We start from the raw sequence: 15,274 nt of genomic DNA, 5'->3' as shown, positions 1-15,274 counted from the left end.
TTCAACCATATTTAAATTGGTCCAATGGAAAGGGCCCTGGACTTGAAGTCAGAAAAACTGAGCTTAAATTCCTACTGTAATACTAATTGCTAAATTACTTCACATCTTCAATACTTAACACAGTGGTTGGCACATTTAGTAAGTACTTAATAAATCCCTTCCTTCTCTCCCTCCTTCCCTCCCTGCTGTTCATTCCTTCCTCCCTTTACCCCTTAATCCAGACCTGCACAATTTGGCAGTAGGTAGGGGCCAAAATTTTTAAAAGGCTAAACTTCTTCAGGCTGCAGATAGGTTAGATTAGAGACAGACTATGGTTGGTTGCTGTGCACCATGTGACAAACAGGAGAGTGGGCAGTGGCAAACCTACCTTTTTTGAGGAAGGGGCAGCTGGTGGGCCATATGTTGTGGCAGGCCTGCCTAAATCCCTCCCTTATTTCCTTTGTTTCCTTCATTCCTTCCTTCTTTCCTTTCTCATTTCCTTTCTTTCTCCTTTCCTTCTTTTCTCTGCCTTCCTGCCCTCCTTCCTCCTTCCCTTCCTTTCTTCCTTCTTCCCTTCTTTTCTTCTTTCTTTCTTTCTTTCACTCTCTTTCTCCTTCCTTCCTTCCTTCCTTCCTTCCTTCCTTCCTTCCTTCCTTCCTTCCTTCCTTCCTTCCTTCCTTCCTTCCTTCTTCCTTCCTTCCTTCCTTCCTTCCTTCTGCCTCAGTTTTTTTTTCCTGTAATCAAATATGCACCACTTAGGTCACAGCAAGTGTTACTTAAGTCCTGAAGTGCTCTAGAAATGGAAGTCAATGCCAGATGGAGATTATATGGGACCTTGGTTCAAATTAGATCAAATGAGCTGTGTGACCATGTGCAAGGCATTTAACCTTTCTCAGGTTCGATTTTCTTATCTACAACATGAGGATAATCATAGCTAAAGTATCTACCTTAAAGGGTTGTTGTGAGGCTCAAATGGGATAATAGAGGCAAAGTATTGTACAAAACTTCAGTCACTAAAGAAATGTCAACTCTTATTAATGTAGTCATAACATATTTTTTTAAACTCTTCGACTTTTACTGTGTAAGAAGCAAAGTTCCTAATCTTTCAGTCATGTAGGTTCCCAACATGAGTCAACCTCCATTCCTCAATCTCTCTCAATCCCCATATCCAATTTAATTGCTAAGTCTTTTGCACAATTCTCCAGCACAATGTCTTTTATCCATTCATTAACTCATACAACTCCATTACAACTCAGGACCTTAATACTTCTCCTTTAGATATTACAATAACTTAGGAGTCGGTCTCCTGGCTTCCAATTTCTCCTTTCCACAGCTGCCAAAGTAATGTTTTAAAGGACAGTAAGATGATGCTACTTTCTTCCTCCATAAATCCCATAGTTCTCTATTATCACAGGATCAAATACTAATGCCTCTGTTTGGCACTTCGAGCCTTTCCACTCTGGCTGCAATCCGCCTGTCCAGCCTTATTATGCATTACTTCCTCTTATGCACTCTTTAAGAGTCAAGCTGTGCTATCATTTCTTTCCCTGATACTTGATACTCTGTCTTCCCTTTCTACACTTTTGCAGAGGCTATCCCCTATGTTTGGAAGGTCCCCTATAATGTACACATCTCCCTCTTAGATCCCTAGTTTGTTTCAAAGTTCAACTCAAATGCTACGTTTTATATAAGGCCTTTCCTGTTGTCTTCGATTGTGAGTCTCGTTCCCTCTAGTAACTTGTATATATTTTGTATGTATTAATTATATATATGTAATATGTGTATATATGTGTATATGTATGTAATACATGTGTGAATGATATACAGTTTTCCTCTAGAGAATACAAATAGCTTGAGGGCAGAGATGGTTTCATTTTTGTCTTTGTATTCCCAGCACAATACCCTGATACACAAGAGGCACTTAATTAATGCATATTCAAACAATTACTCAATAAGCACTTATTAAGTGTATATTGTATGCTCGGTGCAGAGTTCAGAACTGTACTTGATCAATTAGTTGCTAAATTTGGTTTCCCTATGAAAATTCTGGGAATTAAGAAAACCAGGCACATAGAAAATCTCTTGGGGGACTCCTGCACAATTTCAAATTATCTAAGTTCAGCCAGAAGAAACTGGGTAGCAAAAACAAGAGGGAAGGACCTAAGGTGTGTAAGGAAGGCCATTCAGAATTGATCCCAGATTAGGGATGGAAAGATGTCAAAGTAAGCAAGGTTTTTATGGAAGAGTTCAAGATGGAAATCATGTAGAATGTACTGAATAGGGAATGCTTACATTGGTTCTAATTACACTAATACAAATGTCTTGGAGACCAATTCTTTCAAGGAGATTAATATTTTAATAACAGCATCTGCATCACAAAACACCAAAGTTCAGGCTTGTTTGCTTTAACAATAAAAGTATACTGTGAGGTTGAACACCAACTTTTTCTTTTGGTAAAACTCTTAAGAGAATATATTCAAATTGTGACAGCTGCCACTTTGATAAACCTCTAAATTCTAGATGTAACAGCTGTGGGATGTGACTATGGTATTAAACTATTTGTCATGAATTGACAGAGCTAAGTGCTGTGCTAGACAGTTTTTATCAAAGTTAGAAATACTAATTACTTAAACTAGGGCCTCGAGAGCCTCTGAAATCACTGTGCTGAGGATTGATGAACTGACCTGGCCCCAGAAAACTTTCAGGGAGAAAGATTTGAAGTCCTTTCAAGTATAAAACAAATGCAGCATTTTAAGTAACGGTTCCTCAGTCCAGACAAAGATAAACAGAAGAGAAAAATCATTCTAGGTTATAATTTCTTCATAGGTAAATATATTTAATAAATAAAAATAAAAAAATCTGAAGGTGTCCAGGTTACTTTCTGAGGATAGCTTCTCATGACTGTAAAGAGATATCTGATATTATGGAATTATAAATATATTTCTTTAACAGCCATTTATTATCATGGAAACACAGTAAAAAGGAAAGAAGGTATAGGTTACACTGTTCCATTCTTTCATCATCTTTGGAATGATAAAAACTTCTGTCCATTGATGAGAGATTTTATGCAGCATTTAAAACTCTTTAGACTAAAATGAAAGGCATAATAACAGCATAGCCAATTTTACTTATCTACGAGAACATTTGCTTTCATTTCAGGATCATTTATATTTAGGACTGAGAAGAGAACTGCTTCTATACATAAGAAATACAAATCTCAGAGACGCTAAATGATTAAGTGATAGGTATGCAAGCAATTATGTGGCAGCAGACTCAACATTTAAACCTAAGTTCTAGGATGCTAAAACCATCACCCTTTCCAACTGGACAACATAGCCTCTGGTTAATATTCTCTTTTAATTCATCCTTATGCTTACTTAATATCTTTTTGAAGGGAGCAATCAAATCTAAAAGAAAAAATTCTTTCTCTGTGCAGCAGAAATGAAAAGTTCTTATAACCAATCAAGTCAATTGAATCTTTATTATGATTAATTACAAAAAAACACAGAATTAGCACACCATGGTCCCTGTCCTCAAGAAGATTATAATCTATGTAAGCTGGAAAAACAAGAAAGCTCAGTCCCTGTATAAGTGACCTTCCCGGTGACATAAACAATGCATTTGTTCAGTCATTTTTCAGTTGAGTCCTACTCTTCATGACCTCATCTGGGGTTTTCTTGGCAGAGATACTGGAGGGGCTTGCTATTTCTTTCTCCAGCTCATTTTACAGATGAGGGACTGAGGCAACAAGGATAAGTGCCCAGGGTCACACAGCTAGTAAGTGTCAGAGGCTAAGAACTCAGAAAGATGAGTCTTCTGGACTCTAGACCCAGCACTATCCAGTGACCACCTAACTGCTCTAAAGCAATACATACAAGTAGAATTTGAAAATAATGACATGTATAGAATAGTCAGCAAAGAAGGAAATTGTGCTTTAACTGGTACTTTTAATCAGCCGATTGATTTGAACTTGACCTGTTGGTTGATGTATGGAGCTCCCCCACCCTCCCAAAAAAAATCCCCTCCCAATGCAAATGAGCAACTGCTCTGAAATGTCTAGTCTTACAGAGTTACTTGGGGCAATACAATGTTAAATGACTTGCCCAGGATCATGAAATCAAATGTGATTAAGGTGGCACTTAACATAGGTCTTCCTTCCTGAGAGATTGGTTCTCCATCCACTAGGCCACACTGTTTCTCACACATAATGAATGTTTAAAATGACATAAAGTAAGTCTGAGTGACAGAGGTTTGAAATACAAGCAACAAAAGAAGAAACAGAGGGGAAGTAACAAAAGACTTTCCTGTGTCCTGGTCAAGAGTATTGGTTTGTTGATTGCCCAAGCAGCTTGTGACACAATTGATAGAGAACTGGGCCTGGAATCAAGATAATCTAGCCTCAAACATTTACCAGCCCTGAAACTCTGAACAAGTCATTTTAACTTCTGTTTGCCTTAGCTTCCTTAACTATAAAATGTGGATAATAATAGCATTTTCCTTATACTGTTGTTGTGAGGATCAAATGGTATAATACTTGTAAAAGGCACTAATCATAGTGCCTTCTATACAGTAGGAACTTAATAAATGCCTATTCCTTTCCCCAGTTAATGTGACACATCATTTTATTTTTTTGTAGAGTTTTTTCTTAATATTTATAAATTCAGGGTTTGTTGCAACCCTGCATTGAATAAATTTGTTGGAACCATTTTTCCAAGGATATGTGCTCATATCGTGTCTCTGTGTCACATTTTGGTAATTTTCACAATATTTCAAATTTTTTCATTATTATTGTATCTGTTGTGGCACTGTATGATCAGTGATCTTTGATATTACTATTGTAATTATTCTGTAGCAACAATATAGGACAGAGAACTTAATCCATAAATGTTACATGTGTTCTGACTGCTCCACCAATCAGCCATCCTTCATCTCTCTCCCTCTCCTCAGGCCCCTATTGCCTGACACACAGCAATATTGAAATCAGACCAATTAATAACCCCACAATGGCCTCTGAGTGTTCAAGGGAAAGGAAAAGTCGAGATGGGGCAAATTTCATTGTCTTATTTTTTTTTTTGGTGAAGCAGTTAGGGTTAAGTGACTTGCCCAGGGTCACACAGCTAGTGAGTATTATGTGTCTGAGGTCAGATTTGAACTCAGGTCCTCCTGATTCCAGGGCCTGTAATCATTGTCTTATTTTAAGAAATTTCCACAGCCATCCAGCAACTACCACCCTGATCAGTCAGCAGCCATCAACATCAAGGCAAGACCCTCCACCAGCAAAAAGATTATGACTTTCTGAAGGCTCAGAAGATGGTTAACATTTTTTAGCAATAAATATTTTTGAATTAAGGTATGTATAATTTTTAGATAATACTATTGCACATTTAATAGACTAAAGTATAATATAAACATAACTTTTATATGTACTGGGAAATGAAAAAAATTATGCGACTTGTTTTATTGTGATATTCTCTTTATTGTGATAGTTTGAAAATGAACCCACAATATCGATGAAGTATGCCTGTATTTGTCTAGGAGACAAGAGATTTACTATTCACAACTTAGCCAACTGGACTGAGTAAGAGAGAACATGAAAAAGAAATAGATAACCTTTGTTAAAAGAGTATTCTAGGACTCCACCTACGAAATATTTCAGTAAGCTAGAAAAATAAGATAAATCTAAAAAATTAAATTTGAATAGGAAAAGGGGACACATGTCCAGATCATAAGGTTGTGAACTTAGACCTGGAAGGTCACTTAGAGACAACTGGTTCGACTACTCCATCTTACAGATGTGGAACTTGAGGCCCAGAGAAGTTTTAAGACTTTCCCAATATCATAATGCAATTTAAAATAACAATATAAAATAAAAATAATGGTAACTACAACAACTAGTTACGTGTTATTTTAGACTGCAAAGTGCTTTAGGTATCTCATGTGATCCTTACAACAACCCCATAAAGTAGGTGTGATTATTATCCTCATTTTGCAGATGAGGAAAAGTGAAGAACAAGTTATTTGTCCAGGGTCACTCAGCTAGTGAAATGTAAGATGTGACACCAAGTCCCACATTCAATCCACTCTCCCTAAATAGCAGAGCCAGGATTCCAATTCTTCTTATTCCAAAGCTAGTTTACCACTTTCTTTTTTTTTAATATAAATTTATTTATTTTTAGTTTTCAACATTCACTTCCACAAGTTTTTGAGTTCCAAATTTTCACCCCATCTCACCCCTCCCCCAACCCCAAGATGGCATGCATTCTGAATATCCCTTCCCCTAGTCTGTCTTCTCTTCTATCTCTCCCCCCTTCTCTTATACCCTTCCCCTTCTATTTTCCTGTAGGGCAGGATAGACTTCTCTACCCCATTTCCTGTATTTCTTATTTCCCAGTTGCATGTGGAAACTTTTTTTAAACATATGTTTTTAAAACTTTAGGTTTCAAATTTTCTCTCTTCCTCCCTCCCCAACCACCCTCATTGAAAAGGCAAGCAACTCAATATAGGTTGTACATCTGCAGTTATGCAAAACACATCCATACTAGACATGTTGCGAAAAACTAACTCTATTTCCCTTAATCCTATCCTGCCCTCCCATTTATTCTATTCTTTCTTTTGACCCTGTCCCTCCTCAGAAGTATTTACTTCTGATTACCCCTTTTCCCAATCTGCCCTCCTCTCTATCATCCCCCTGCTCTCTTGTCCCCTTCTCCCCCTATTTTCCTGTAGGCTAAGACAGATTTCCATACCCAATTGAATGTGTATATTATTCCCTCCTTAAGCCAAATCCTATGAGAATAAGATTCACTCATTCTCTCTCCCTTCCCCCATTTCCCCTCCACTGTAAGAGACTTTTCTGTTTTTTCTTTGTGAGATAATTTACCCCATTCTACCTCTCCCTTTCTTCTTCTCCAAGTATAATCCTCTCACATCCCTTAATTTTATTCTCCAGATATGACCCCTTAATCTTCAACTCACCCTGTGCCCTCTATCTATCTATCTATACATACATACATACATACGTACATACATATAATTTTTTCCTCCATACCTACCCTATATGACAGAGGTCTCATGAGTTATAAATATCATCTTTCCATACAGGAATGTAAACAGTTTAATCTTAATAAGTCTCTTATGATTTCTCTTTCCTGTTTACCTCTTCATGTTCCACTTGAGTACTGTATTTGAAAGTCAAATTTTCTATTCAGCTCTGGTCTTTTCATCAAGAATGCTTGAAAGTCCTCTATTTCACTGAATGACCATTTTTTCCTGTGAAGGATTATACTCAGTTTTGCTGGGTAGGTGATTCTTGGTTGTAACCCTATCTCCTTTGCCCTCTGGAATATTATATTCCATGCCCTATGGTCTTTTAATGTAGAAGCTGCTAAATCTTGTGTTATCCTCATTGTGTTTCTACAACACTTGAATTGTTTCCTTGTGGCAGCTTGTAATATTTTCTCCTTGACCTGGGAACTCTGGAATTTGGCTATAATATTCCTAGGAGTTTTCCTTTGGGGATCTCTTTCAGGAGGAGATTGCTGGATTCTTTCAATTTCTATTTTGCCCTCTGGTTCTAATGTATCAGGGCAGTTTTCCTTGATAATTTCTTAAAAGATGATGTCTTGGCTCTTTTTTTGATCGTGGCTTTCAGATAGTCCAATAATTTTTAAATTCTCTCTCCTGGACCTATTTTCCAGGTCAGTTGTTTTCCAGTGAGATATTTCACATTGTTTTCTAATTTTTCATTCTTTTGGATTTGTTTTACAGTTTCTTGATTTCTCATAAAGTCACTAGCTTCCAATTGCTCTATCCTAATTTTTAAGGAAGTATTTTCTTCAGTAAGCTTTTGGACCTCCTTTTCCATTTGGCCAATTTTTCTTTTTAGGGCATTTTTCTCCTCATTGGCTTTTTGGACCTCTTTTGCCATTTGGGTTAGGCTGTTTTTTAAGGTGTTATTTTCTTCAGTATTTTTTTGGGTCTCCTTTAGCAAGCTGTTGACCTGTTTTTCATGATTTTCTTGCATCACTCTCATTTCCCTTCCAGTTTTTCTTCTACTTCCCTTACTTGCTTCTCAAAATCCCTTTTGAGCACTTCCAAGGCCTGGGACTGATTCATATTTTTCTTGGAGGCTTTGGACGTAGGAGCTTTGACTTTGTTGTCTTCTTCTGGTTGTATATTTTGATCTTTTTTCACCAAAGTAAGATAATATAGTCTGACTCTTTTTGTGCTGCTTGCTCATGATCCAGCCAATTACTTGAGTTTTAAACTCTTTGTTAAGGTAAGAGTCTGCTTCCAATGTGGAGAATGTACTGTCCCAAGCTTCGGGGTTTGTACGCTGTTTTCAGAGATACTTGTAGGACCTGTAAATTTTCAGTTCTTCAGTGGAGGTATGATAAGGGGTGAGGTGTTTACTCCTTTCCTGGCCTGTGACCACAAGTACTCCTTTCTGTCCTGTAACTGTGAGGAGGGGTTTCTCTTCACAGCCACTACAAGCTCCACCACACCAGTGTTCCTCTTCACCCCAGCACTGCTGCCCAGAACTGTGACCCAGATCCAAACACAGGCAAAGCAAGAGATTCCTGCCTCAGCACTGACAAAGAGATCCCTGCAATCCCTCTCTGATCAGCCACTGGATTCCCCCTCAGTCTACGGGCTGGAGGCTCAGGAAGCAGCTGCCCCCTGCCCCCCAGAGCCACGCTCTTGGGGAATGGAGCTGAGACCCTGCCTTCCTGTCTCAGCACCTCAGAAACAGACTTTTCCCACTGACCTTCTAGGTTGTTTGGCATTCATGGATTGAGGAGTCTGGAAACCTGCACAGCTGCCTCTGAGGCCTGCTTCAGGTTCATTGTGGCCTGCATGCCTATGCCACTCTGTGCTGTGCTCCCAGCCCGGCATGATATACATTTCTGATCAACCATGCAGGTTGTCTTGGGCTGGAAATTTGTTTCACTCTGTCTTTTTGTGGGTTCAGAATTTGTTTAGAGCCATTTTTTATGAGTATTTGGAGGGGCTTGGGGGAGAGCTCTAGCAAGTCACTGCTTTCACTCTGCTGTCTTGGCTCCACCAGTTTACCCCTTTCATGACCATATGAGACTGCCTCCAGGAGTAACAATTTATGCTAAAGAAAATTTGGCCTGTTTAGCTGACAGAAACATAAATCAATAGAGTAATAAATTTACAACTGAAGCAATGCAATCTAGTTACATAAACAAGCAAGGTAAGAGCCCCACAACACTTGTTGCCCAGACCACATCTGAAATGTTGCATTTTGTTTGAATCAACACATTTTGAGAGGAGCATTGGCAGATGGGAACAGATCCAGAAGTAGGCCAGGATATTCAAATATATTCAAATATTTGAAAGACTCTCACATGTAAGAGTGCTAAGACCTATTCTGTGGGTCCAAAGGGTAGAGTTAAGAGTGCTAGATTTTGGAGCCACATGAGAAAACAAACAAACAAAAAAAAATCTTCCTACTCACTATAGTTATCCAAAATTAAAATAAGTTGCCTCAGAAAAGACTGAAATACCCCTTGTCAAGGATATCATAGAGGGCATTCATATGTCAAATAGGTGGCTAGACTTCCAAAATTCCTTCTAACTGTATTAGCCTATGATTCTATGTTATTCATCCCCTAACTGGAATTCTGAATAAAGCAATTGATCATTATTATAAGAAAAGGGAAGCTAGGCAGTTTTCCATTTTTTTCCCCAGTGGGATCTTTATGATATGGTTTCAAATACTGTGGATTTTCAGAATATAAAACAATGAAACTTTCAAATAATAAAATGACTCCAATTAAAATAGCTTTTGTCTTGCTTGTCATTTTGATATTTCTGCACCATTTTTCCACAGGAAGTGTACCTCTTACTAGCTTCCATAATGAAAGAATATTTTACTGAGCCACCTTTTTAGACAGAGTTAGAAAGGGAGTTAGGTATTCTAAAATAGGGCATGCCTTTTGAATTCTGCATTATGCAATCATTTCCTATGTTCATCAAATTTACATCTATCAATATTTGTTTTGTAACTCCTCCTAATAGAGGGGCAAGGGTGAGTAAAAATCATAAATAATGATAACTCTCACTTTAGCCATGAATTTCAGTTGTAGTCATCTACCCTACTGTCCGAAGCAATGCCTCTAACTACAGCCTGGGTTTGCACTCAAGGCTCATCCTTATTCCTAGACTGAGGACCTTGTGAATTTTTCAAATATTCTCTAGCAAATAGTTAAGAAAGAGTCAAGACTTTTAAAATGAAAGGCAAATTGGTCAGTCTAAAAGATACTGGACTCTTGGTTATCTTTGTATGAGTCACTGGAACACCAGAGGTGGAGAATATCATTAGGGGCAACTGAGCTGAAAGAATGACTTAATTCCTTCCCACTATACTTAAAGTATCATTTTATTGTTATTCAAAAACTGCTAATGTCAACAGAATGAACACCTTACCCTGTTCACAGTACCCTAAACTGCTGAAGTAAGAAATTATAATGATTAGTTATTAAAGTAAAAACCATTACATGAATACAACTGGGAGTCACAGAGTAACAACTAGATAATTTCTGTCTAACTATCGGGTAATTAATGTAGTAAGAAAATAACATGTACATATTGAAAATGAAGAATTATAGATTATTTGCAGTTATTTTCTTTCTAAGGCAATTAAATTAACTATCTTTGATTTCTCACCTGTTACCATAGTTATTTTCAGTTGATCCAGGTCATTAATGTCACGAGTATAATAATTACATTAAAATTACAGCTCTTTCTTCTTTGCAAAAGAATCTTGGGGCCATATGAGAGAGAAAGCTACTGGCTTGAGTGAACAGAAGTGCATGTTTGAATGCAACTATTTAAACTATTCAACAGTAGAAAAGACAGACCAACATTTTATTCCTGCTTAATATTTTTCCCCTAATAGCTTTAGGACCACTTTGTTGGTTTGGGATGGCAATGAATACATAGGTAATTTAGACACTGCTGATTCTAACTCAGCTATCTGAACTGCTTTTTATTTATTTAGGATAAAGTGGATAATTAGATGGAACAAATTCACTACAGATATATGATAATTCACATTACAGAAGAGTGTAAATAAGAAATATACAGTAAAAGCAGCATATAGAATGTTGAACTGGACATCAGAAAAACTGGATTCCAGTCCTGACTCTGACACTAATTGAGTGAATAAATCGCTCAAAATCAGAAAGCCTCAGTTTTATTCTTCGTAAAATAAGGAGAGGAAGCACTCAATCATTTCTAATGTCACTTGCCAGGCAGCTAGGTGGCGCACTGAGTTTAGAATCAGAAAGACTCATCTTCACAAGTTCAAATCTGGCCAAAGTCACTTTACTAGTTGAGTGACTCTGTCCAAGTTACTTAACCCTGCTTGCCTCAGTTTCCTCATCTGTAAAATGAGCTGGAGAAGGAATTGACAAACCACTCCAGTATCTCTGCCAAGAAAAGCCCAAACAGGTTCATGAAGAGTTAGACACGACTGAAAACAACTGAAAAACGATGATGTTGCTTGCAGTTCTCTAATTCTATGACTACCTGCGAATGATACTCATTCAATATAATTCCTTTCAGTGACTGAAATCTTGAGATAATCCACTGAGCTGGAGTGTATCGGTGGTAGTTTGGGTTCTCCATCCTTATGACAATGGTGTCATGAATGCAATGGTGTCATTCAGAATAAGGTGCTGTCCCACTTTACTTCATATGTCAATTATTTAAAATGCTAATTTAGGTGCAGGACCATATCTTAGCTATCAGGTAGAAAGAATTATTTTAATGTCTTGATGGATCAATGATTTCATCTCATGTGGTTGCTTCCTTTGCTGGTGCAAACTAAAAGCCTTTGACACCTCATCCTGATTTTTGTTCATATTTGCTCATAAATATTTCATAGAAGATTTACTCAAGACCCTGAAGGCCTTATTCTTATTCTCTCAGTATCTTTGGGATATTAATACAAGATTCTGTCTATTTATCTGTTACTTCTCCTCTCACTACATGGACAGCCAACCTCTTTTTTTTTTCTCATTAATGTCCTCATTAATGTCAGATATGACACTTCTTGCATCCAAGGTTCTGGTGTCATGCTGTAACCTGCATGTACCTACCACGTGTGCTCCTAAAGAACCAAAGAATACCAGGGTTAGCTGGCACTCCCCTTGCCATTTGAGTTCCTTTTAAGTTTACTTTTTCTGAGATGTCTTTGTGTCTTTCTAGTAGTATTTTCCTACTTTATCTTGTTTTTGTTTGTTTCACATACATTCCATACTTTCCTCCTCTATTTTATCTGTACTTTGGAGATTGGTTTTCTCTTTCTTATAATTTAGATTTATATTTTTGCATGCCATAGGAATTTGAATTAAAAGAGATCTTTGAAGTCATTTCACCTTTCATTTTACACATTAAGGAACTGAGGGCTAGAGAATTAAAATGACTTACTCAAGGCTCATAAAGTTAATGAACAGCAAAACCAACATGCAAATCCAGGTTTGCTGACAAAATTTCCATTCTTTTTTCAACTATATATTTCTGCTTTCTTATGCTTTACTTTTTTCTTGACTTGTTCAAAAGAAGATGCACATATTACTTTAACTATGTTTCTTCCAGTAGTAGTTCTACTGGTATAGATGAAAACTGTAGGATCTACAAATATTTACTAGAACATCTGGAATCCCAGGAAGATAAGAGACTTCTGGGTACTATGGGAATTGAAGGAAAAGAATTCATTTTTTTGGCTAATCCTTTCCAATTATGTGTTGTAACAGAGCCCTTAGTAGCAACCACAGAGTCGAATACTTGCCCATGTTCTTAGAGCTATTAAAATTGGTTAAGTAGGCAATCTTTCACTTTAGTTAGAGCCATAGCTTTTTGGAAAAGAGTGACTCTACCTTTTAAACTCACTCTTCTCAATTTTATTCAAAATGGTTCTTTTCAATCGTGACCTTGAATAGGTAAGAGCATTGCAACTTCCTTTTTAAAAGGTCTATTTTTTTTTCCTTTCCTTTATGCTCTGAGACTAGGCAGTAATTATTATTTAGGTAGTCTTTTTGTTTTTTTTAGAGGAGGGAAAAATCATGAATGTGTAAACTTCATTAATGCATCAAGGAGTTGCAATCTGCAGATCAAGTAGAAGTGAAATCACAAAAAAGTTTTTGAAATAATATGTTGCTAATTTTTAACTGCTACAATCTTATCTCATGGAGTCCACTTTGCTTTGCCAATTATGTTTTATGTCAAAGAATAACAAGTTTTTATGAAAACATTTCTTATAGGACAATAGTATTCCATCACAATCATATACCAATCACAATTTGTTCAGCCATTCCCCAATTCATGGACAATCCCATAATTTCTAATTCTTAGCCACCACTACAAATATTTTTGTACATATAAATCCATTTCCTTTTTCTTTAATCTCTTTAGCGTACACACCTAATGGTGGAATTGACAGGTCACAGGGTGTATGCAGTTTTATAGACCTTTGGCCATCATTCCAAATTGCTCCTCAAAGTGGTTGGATCAGTTCACAACTCCACCATCAGTGCATTGGTGTCCCTATTCTTCCACATCACCTCCAACATTTTTCATTTTTCTTTTCTGTCATGTTATCTAACCTGTTGGTGTAAGGTGGTACCTCAGAGTTGTTTTAATTTGCATTTCTCTAATGAGTAGTGATATAGACAATTTTTCCCATGAGTATAGAAAGCTTTGATTTCTTCTTCTAAAAAGTTCCTGTTCATATTCTTTGACCATTTATCAATTGGGGAATGACTAACATTCTTATAAATTTGACTCAGTTCTTTACATATTTCAGAAATGAGTCCCTTATCAGAGAAACTTACTCTAAATTTTCCTGTTTTCTTGCTTCCCTCCTCATCTTGTCTGTACTGCTTTTATTGTGCAAAATCTTTTTAATTTGATGTAATAAAAATTATCAATTTTAGGAGCAGCTATGTGGTGCAATGGATAGAGCTCAGGAGGACCTGAGTTCAAATCTAGCCTCAGACACATAACACTTACTAGCTGTGTGACCCTAGGCAAGTCACTTAACCCTGATTACCTCACCCCCCCGAAAAAATTCTCCATTTTGTATTCCATAATGTTCTCTATCTCTTGTTTGGTCATAAATTCTTCTCTTATCCATAAATCTAAGAGGTAATATTCCATATTCCCCTAATTTGCTTAGATATTACCCTTTTTTGTCTAGATCACGCACTCATTTTGACCTTCTCTTAGTATACAGTGTGAGATGTTGGTCTATACCTAGTTTCCGCCAAACTACTTTTTAATTTCCCCAGAAATTTTGAAGAGTAATGATTTCTTGTCCTCAAAGCTTGGGTCTTTGGGTTTATCAAATGCAAGATTTCTATGGTCATTTACTATCATGCATTGTAGTCTACTGATCCACTACTCTAGTTTTTAGCCAGTACCAGAATGTTTTGATGATGACCACTTTGTAATATAGTTTGAGATCTGGTAGTACTAAGCCACCTTCCTTCACATTTTTTCATTGATTCCCTTGAGAATTTTGACCTTTTGTTCTTTCAGATGAATTTTAGTATGATTTTTTCTAGCTCTACAAAATAAAGTTTTAGTAATTTGATTGTTATGGTACTAAAAAAGTAAATTAATTTAGGTAGAATTGTCATTTTTATTATATTGGCTTGGCCTACCCATGAGCAATTAATATTTCACCAATTGCTTAGACTGACTTTGTGTGAAAAGTATTTTGCAACTGTGTTCATATGGTCCCTGAGTTTCTCTTGGCAGGCAGACTCCCAATTATTTTACATTGTCTGCAGTTATTTTAAATGAAATTTCTCTTTTAATCTCATTCTGCTGTACTTTGTTGGTAATGTATAGAACTGCTGATGATTTAGGCAGGTTAATTTTATCCTGCAACTTTACTGAAGTTTACAGTTTAATTTTCAATAGCCTACAACTAACCTTTAGCATTTCATTCAATTATTTAAAAAAATATTCTGAAAAGAGGTTTATATATTTCACTGGGCATCCAAAGGTCTCCATAATACAAAAAAACAAAAATGGCAAGAACCCTTGCTCTAAACCAATTTGTACCTGAATACGAATTCCACAATACGTACTGACAAGTTGCTACTCAACCTTTGATGTTCTACTTTTGAACCCTAATTTTTATGAAGTTTCCTCATATCAAATCTAAATTCCTGCAATTTTGACTTACTTTTCCTAGAAGTGTCCTCTAGACTAGGCAGAACAAATCTAATCTGCTTTTACATCACAGACTTGTTCTGCC

General features: G+C 36.7%; 1 protein-coding gene across 4 annotated transcripts in view; it reads right to left on the bottom strand.

Annotated features, from left to right (window-relative positions):
- Positions 1–15,274, bottom strand: part of SOX5 (SRY-box transcription factor 5) — a 1,266,595-nt gene that overhangs the window by 1,001,557 nt on the left and 249,764 nt on the right. The window lies entirely within an intron of this gene.

This window comes from Phascolarctos cinereus, unplaced genomic scaffold, assembly GCF_003287225.1.
Source record: "Phascolarctos cinereus isolate Bilbo 61053 unplaced genomic scaffold, phaCin_HiC Scaffold_1;HRSCAF=81, whole genome shotgun sequence".
Lineage (NCBI taxonomy): Eukaryota > Metazoa > Chordata > Mammalia > Diprotodontia > Phascolarctidae > Phascolarctos > Phascolarctos cinereus.
Note: the sequence above shows the minus strand (reverse complement) of the source record. Positions and strands in the feature narration are given on the sequence as shown.